The sequence below is a fragment of the Octopus sinensis genome, linkage group LG16, assembly GCF_006345805.1.
Source record: "Octopus sinensis linkage group LG16, ASM634580v1, whole genome shotgun sequence".
Taxonomy (NCBI): Eukaryota; Metazoa; Mollusca; class Cephalopoda; order Octopoda; family Octopodidae; genus Octopus; species Octopus sinensis.
This window is the reverse complement of record NC_043012.1, coordinates 58,607,532-58,615,633: the sequence shown is the minus strand read 5'-3', so window position 1 is coordinate 58,615,633 and position 8,102 is coordinate 58,607,532. Positions and strand designations below refer to the sequence as shown.

At 34.3% G+C, this 8,102-nt stretch overlaps 1 long non-coding RNA gene across 1 annotated transcript in view; it reads left to right on the top strand.

Moving 5' to 3' along the window:
• The window catches only part of LOC118766627, an 8,077-nt gene extending 3,525 nt beyond the window's left edge, over nt 1-4,552 (top strand). Inside the window, exons 2-3 of the long non-coding RNA XR_005002564.1 lie at nt 3,999-4,001; nt 4,422-4,552. This is a non-coding gene — a long non-coding RNA (uncharacterized LOC118766627). The remainder of the gene's footprint in view (nt 1-3,998; nt 4,002-4,421) is intronic.
• The last annotated feature ends 3,550 nt before the right edge of the window (nt 4,553-8,102 follow it).

The following is an 8,102-nucleotide window of genomic DNA, read 5'->3' as shown; positions in this document are numbered from 1 at the left end:
CCAGGAATATTGTAAATACCGTAGCAATTGCTTGGTTTTCATAGCGTCTAGGGATTTTAAGCTTCATCAATTTTGTATCTAGGTTTCTGTTACTAAGGATGCAATCTTTTTTATAATTTTCTATACTATCATTATTATTATTATTATTATTATTATTATTATTATTATTATTATTATTATTATTATTATTATTATTATTATATTATTATTATTATTATTATTATTATTATTATTTTTATTATCATTATTATTATTGTTATTTGTGTTTTGACTTTGCAATCCTCAGTGTTGGAAAAGAGCCTCAGAATCTACTCTCAATGACAGAAAATTATATGCGTACAGTATGAGTACTTAAATTGCATTCGGAGAAATGTAATTATCTAAAGGGTCTTCTAGCATTATATTCCCCCAACGTTGGAAATGGTGGTGGGGAGTAGCAAATAATAATAATAATAATAATGATAGTAATAATGATAATAATAATAATAATAATAATAATAACAAAAATAATAATAATAATAATAATAACAAAAATAATAATAATAATAATAATAATAACATAATAATAATAATAATAATAATAATAAAAAAAATAATAATAATAATAATAATAATAATAATAATAATAACAAAAATAATAATAATAACAATAATAATAATAATAATAATAATAATAATAACAGCAACAAAATACGTAGCAGAAACGAAATACGAACAAAAAGAAGCGAGGTATTTTAGAAAAATGTATTTGAATAAGCTCAAGATATAGAAATGTATATTCTATAATGTGTTTTGAGATATGTTTTAGAAACCGAAACACATTTTTCTATATCGCATTTTAATGCAAAGGAAAAAAAATGAGGCGAGGGTTACATATATATTTAATGATGAAGTTAAACGGGGTAATGTTAATAATAATGGCTAATATACAGGGAGAGCGTAAAGTTAATGAAGTTGAACCATCTCTATGGCCTCGCCTCGCCTCACTTCGCCCCAGCTTTCCCATTTGATACAGAATTCATTTTTATCTACTACTGTTACATTCAGCCTAAGAAATGAAAGGCTAAGTCGAATCCAGCGAGGTTTGAAAGTAGAGAGCAAGATGGTGGAAACTAAATACTGTAATGTACTCAGATTGGCGCTGGTCTGTCTCGGTCATTTCGATCACCCATGGTGTTGTATATATTTATGTACTTACGTTGATACAAACATATGCATGCATGTATGTGTGTATGTATGCATGTATGCATGCATCATGTATGTATATGTGTATGTATATATATGTATACATATGTATGTACATATGTAGATATGTGTATGTATATATATATGTATACATATGTATGTACATATGTAGATATATGTATGTATCTCAACACACACACATACAAACATAAATATATACATAGTACTATATACATATGTATAGATATATACATGAACATGTATATATGCTTGTATATATACCCACACACATATATACATGCATGTATGCATACATATAAATGCATGAGTGTAAAGTGAGAGAAAGTGAGAGGGAGCGGGAGAGAAAGAGAGAGAGTAAGAGTGGCATAGGGTACATAGATATCGGGTGCAAAAAAAGGTAAATATATGGAAATAGACACATAATATCAAAACTACATTTTTCCCTAGGGAATATTACAGAATTGGTTAAGGATCTGCAATCTGTTATAGAATTATCAAATATAATATATATATATATATATGTATGTATATATATATATATGTGTGTGTGTGTGTGTGTGTGTGAGATAGAGAGAAATAAGAAAAAAGAGGAAAACCAGCAAAGATTTATCTCTGAGGCATCTTTTCTTTTACTATTGATTCTGCGTTTCTGTTTTCAGTAACTATATATTGGAATATGAAAAGTTATCATTACAAGAGTGTGTATAATTATAATCGAAGTTTATGTATTCTAACTGAAAGCCAGAAACATTACTAGCAAATATAGTGAGAAATGTTTACAAAATTATTGTGGTGTGACGCATTTCTCTGGTTTGGTGTTGTTAAAATTGGTTTCTTTACGACGTGGCGTATATTTTAAGTCAAGTATATCGTATTGTTTAAAAAGAATGGAAGCCTAATAATGTAGATTTGAGAGAATCATACGTTAACAATTGCACTTTTTTTCAGCACCAAGTCATACTTGATTTAAAGGCTCTAAGATATAAATCGTTTATGTCTGCAGCCATGATGTGACCATATCACATTCTGCACTATGATGCACTTTGTTCAATATATTGTAATTACATTGTAAGGGACTAGGGTGCCTTCAGTTTTGTGGTCGTACCAATTTTTTGATATGTCAAGTCCATACTTGTTGCAAATGGACAAGCCTGGCTATATGTCGTGACGTCGCTTATATTCCTTCTGGGCTAGTGGCGTACATTGTCTGGTAATATGCCATACAGGTTCACCGTTTTGTCCACAGATTATGCATTTATCACTTTCTGATGTGTCGTATATTTTGTATTTTATGTAGTTTGTTCTTAGTGCTTGCTCTTGGGCAGCACAGATTAGGGCCTCCGTTCTGGTTTCAAATCATCCAGAGCCATCTTTTCCCTCTCTCTGTCTTATCTTCAACATCCCTATGAAAATGACCATGCATTATTTCTTTTCCCACCTATTTTCAGTTTCATTCGTTTTCAATTTCTTGTATAGTGCTTTATCTTTACATTTTCCCATACTACACAAACCTGACCTTCCTACTTCTAATAGTAGCGGTTCTGTAGCATTTTTTACTTACCAAGCTTTGTTGTTTTCTTCTGCTAAAATGTCGTGTTCACATCCAATAAGTCCTCTTCTCCCTCTTTTTCTTGGTACAAACAGTCTGTCTGTGGCACTTTTTGGGTGGAGTAACCCATATCTAGTTAGCAACTTCCTTGTCTTTCTGTTTAAGTTGTTTAGTCCGTCTAGCATATTCACCTCTATCTTTCTGTCAGTTTAAATGGTGAAGTACCTGAGGAGTGAGAAGTGATCATTTTCAAGCACTGGGGGTGGTTTGTATTTCCATCAGTTTTTATCATGGGGTATGTCCAAGTTCTTGCAAATTACCCAGTGAATATATTGTGCTGCTCTATCATGCCTGCTTAGATACTCTGTAGGTGCAAGAAGACTGCACATGGAGAGAACATGATCAAGGGTTTCATTTTGTTGTTGACATACACGACATGTTGGCTCACTGCCTTTCTGTAATATGTTGGCCTGGTATTTTCTTGTAGGTAGGCATTGATATTGAGTCGCTATGATAAAACCTTCTGTTTCTGATTTTATGCCAGAAGACACTAAGCATTGATGGGTAAGGGCTTTGTTCACATCGGCACTATTTGCTCTCTTTAGGTATTTGCCACCGAGAGGGGTTTTTTTTGCCTTTTATCAGTAAGAAGGCAGCAGTTTTAGCACGGGTTTTCATACGCTTAGCTTTTTCTGTGCTTGTTTCCAGTACGTCTAATTCTGGAATTTGTTGTATTTGGAATTCCTTTAGATATTCCTTTGCCTGTTTTGCTTCTGAGTATGATGCTTTCTTGTTTTCATGCTTTGAGACAAGTTTTAACATCCAGCTACCCACTTTTCTTCGCAGGTAAAGTCGTTCTATATCTGCTTTAAGGTGGTGTAGTCTATGCGTTGTTAACAATTTCGGTATTTTTCTGAGGAGATTACATATTTCAGTAATTGACCAGTTAATGATATTGAAACCGTAAGACACGGTATGGTTAACATATTGATCGCTCCGATCCGGTTTCTTGCATTCATTATTATTATAATTATAATAATAATAATAATAATAATAATAATTATTATTATTATTATTATTAATGCGGTGAGCTGCCAGAATCGTCAGCATGACGAACAAAGTGCTTAGCAGCATTCCCTCCGTCTTTATGTTCTGAGTTCAAATATCCTTTCGGGTTCGGTAAAATAAGTAGAAAGGATTATTATTATTATAATTATTATTATTTTATGTGTCTGTATGTTAGTTGGTTTAAATGCTTATATATGTTATGAGAGTTAATAGGTACGTACCTAAACTAAAGGGAAAGTAGCTATTCAAAGTCACTGACACACAACATAGAAGTTCCACGAGTCGCTCTATTTTTTTTTTAATTAACGCTGAGTTAATTTCAAATATTGATTACAGATCTGTATGTGATCGGCCGCTCGGACAGATACAGCTTCCAACGACCTTAATTGTCCAAGATACAGATAGCTTCTCAATGATTTAAATAAATCACCCGATTCAATCACATTTGGTTTCATTTGATTCTTCTTAAGATAGACACATCAGTCTTTTACTACCAAAGATAATTTTGATCCCCATTAATTATTTTAAGACATTTTATGTCTTAGCACTGCAAGAATGAACAATAACTTGTTTGCAAGATTTCATTTCTCGTTTCTAGTTTTCAATATGATTGTCTAGTAAGGCGGTGAGCTGGCAGAAACGTTAGCACGCCGGGCGAAATGCATAGCGGTATTTCGTCTGCTGTTACGTTCTGAGTTCAAATTCCGCCGAGGTCGACTTTGTCTTTCATCTTTTCGGGGTCGATAAATTAAGTACTAGTTGCCTACTAGGGTCGATCTAATCGACTGGCCCCTCCCCCAAAATTTTTGGCCTTGTGCCTAGAATAGAAAGGTATATGTTTGTCTAGTTTGCAATAGGCTTAGAGAATGGCAATCAACAATCACTGATTAACTTCTTATCAATTCATCTATGTCTTATAAACTCAAGATACGTCGACAACTTCATTATAAATGATCACCTTAGTCTCACATGTAACAGATTCCTTGATTATTTCGTTTTATTTCTTATTTGACGTTCCCAGATTTCACAATTCCACCTCATGTCATTTAACGAACAGATGTTATCTAATGCGTACAAATGTGTTTTTATAGATTTATCAAAGTCTTGCACCATTTGTTGATACTGTATTTAGAGATAGCGTTTCAAATTTTACTCCTTTTCACTATTGTCTTCCATCTTTCCGATCGATATAATAAAGTACTTTTCAAGCAGTGGCGCTGAGCTGAAGTATGTAATTTTTAAGCTATGCCAGAAACGCATTACCATCACCACCACCACCACCACCACCATCAACAACAACAATCCTCTAACACACCCACAATCATCACATCGTTATCAACGTCATCACCACCACAACCCTCTGCATGATCATATAATTATCACCATTACTATTGTTATTATTGTGGAAGCACAGGGCCTAGTGGCTAGTGCAGCGGACTCACAGTCGAGGTATCGCAAGTTCGAATCTCAGACCGGGCGATGTGTGTGATTATCAGCGAATCACCTAAGCTCCACGCGGCTCCAGAAGAAGGCAATAGCGAACGTCTGTTGACACTTTCACCACATCTTTCTCTCAATCTTTCCTCCTGCATCTAGCACCTCACTCGCGACGGACCGGCGTCCCGTCCAGGTGGGGAACCTATATGCCAAGGAAACCGGAAAAACCGGCCCTTATAAGCCAAGCATGGCTCGAGAAGAAACAAACAAGAAAAACTATGATTGTCATTGAATACGTCGTACAGTATACAATATTGTTTTGTAGTAGATTGAAGATGCCGTGTGTGCCGGGGTTTTGCTACTGTCTGTTAAGTCATAACAAGGACCTCAATCAGACAGCGTTTTACGCAGTATGCTTCCAGTTCCAAGTAAAACCGATTGTTTAAATACACCAAGATTTTAACGTATTTCTAAAGTTTCCAGATGTTTCTTCAGGTTGGGTCATACTGAACCCGATGTTCTATGGCAACAGAAACAACATTTATTGTATTTCTTGTGACCCTTTATATGAAAATCTCAACTGAACACGCTCCGAGAGCAAATCCTACAGAAAGCCATTATCATTTGTTGCAATGATGATATGTAATACCAATCAAAGGAATGAGATGACCGAGAAGACTCACCTGGATGTCCCAGACACTGGATCCCCTGGGTCGTCAGGGGCACCTCGAAGAACAATGGAGTGGAAGCTAGACTACACTCGGCCGTGGCCCTTCTACAGGTCAATATTATTATTATTATATTATTATTATATTATTATTATTATTATTATTATTATTATTATTATTATTGGTATCATTATTATCGTTATTATTATTAACAATAAAGAGGCACGCTGGAAGAGTGGTTAGCATCCAGTCAAAATGCTTAGCGGCATTTCGTCCGTCTCTACGTTTTGAATTCAAGTTTTACCGAGATCTACTTTGCCTTTCAACATTTTGGGGTCGATAAATCAAGTACCAGTTGAACATTGTGGTCGATGTAATCGACTAGTCGCTACCCACTAAAGGTTTCAGGCCTTGCGCCTTCAGTAGAGAGGATTATTACTATTAGTAGTAATAAGGCAGCGAGCTGGCGGAATCGTTAACATTCCGGAAAAAATGCTTAGCGGCATTTCGTCCGCCTTCACGCTCTGAGCTAAAATTCCATCGATGTATACTAACTTTCTTCCCTTCGGAGTCTATAAATTGAGCACGACCTGAGCACTGGGGTCGGTGTACTCCATTACCTCTTCCACAAAAATTTCAGGCTTTCTGCCAATAGATTATTAATATTATCACTAGTATTGTAATTGGCAAAGATTTTATCCTTGGGTTTCATGACATCAAGTTTCCTCAAATCACAAGAACATTTCTCACGATCTTTCATCGTTTCGGGTCGATCAGATACAGTATTGATGCCAAATTCAGCGACGAGCAAACCCGAACTATGGGTTTCTGCTTATATAGAAAACGACATGTATATATGTATGAAAGTATGTATGTATGTATGTATGTATGTATGTATGTATGTATGTATGTAGATAAGTTAGGTATATGAATGAATATATACGTATATCTGTATATATATATATAAATATACATATATATGTGTGTGTGTATGTGTCTATACACGTATGTATATATATATGTGTGTGTGTATGTGTCTATATACGTGTGTATATATATATATATGTGTGTTGTATATCTTTATATATATATATATATTCTTATATATATATATATATATATATATATATATATATATATACATATATATTACTATTAGTTTATGTATCTCTCCCTGTATCTATTTATCCATTTCTCTCTCTCTCTCTATATATATATATATGTGTGTGTGTGTGTGTATGTGTGTGTATACCCACCTACCTATTTGTCTATCTGCATTTAAAAATATAGTTATACTGTATATATACACATGTATAAATATACAGATATAGCTATACACTATATATACAATCACAGATATGTGACATCCGCCTTTGCTCTCTTACTCTCTGTTTTAATATGATGACATTGTCCCTGAATCATTATAACACCCTCTTTTTAATATATTGACCCCCCCTTCATTACACACTATTAACTTTTTACCCCCTTTTTTTAAAAATAAAATGATGTCACCTAATATTCCTTACACTCTGATTACAGAAATATCTTATTTCCAAATAGGTAGACATAAATATACGCCCGCCCCTGATCCTTTCCCCTTATCCTATCTTCAGTTCCTCGAAAATCCTGTTCTGTTGAATGGTGATGCCAAATATCAGCGGGATTATATCGTATTTCAACTCATCTTGTTATTGTTTCTTATGATTCCTACTCTCTCTGCATGAATTTCCTTATCTTAGAACATCAATTTCGTACATTTCTGTAACTGAAACAGGCAGACCCTTCACGCGATAAGGTTGCTTGTTCCTGCTAGAAATGATAGTTCAATATCCTTCAAAGTACTCCGTCCTGTGTGAGACAAAGATCGTACTGGAAATAGATAAGATGAGGCAACAAGCGTTTCTCATTGAGGTCGATCAACATATGAGAAATAGAAATCAAATCTCTCTCAAGCCACATTGAAACGTCAGTGCATAGAATCATTACTGGTTTCTGGTTCTCCTTGTTTAATAGAGTTATACAAATGAACTTCAGTAAACTCTGTTGTCAAGTAGATATCAAGGTGAAGGGATTAATATCTACTTTATGTTGTTCTATGCTGTTTCCTTTATTTGGCAATTAAAGGGAGTGCATCCCTCCTCTCTCTCTCTGGAATGAAACGAATATTTATGTAC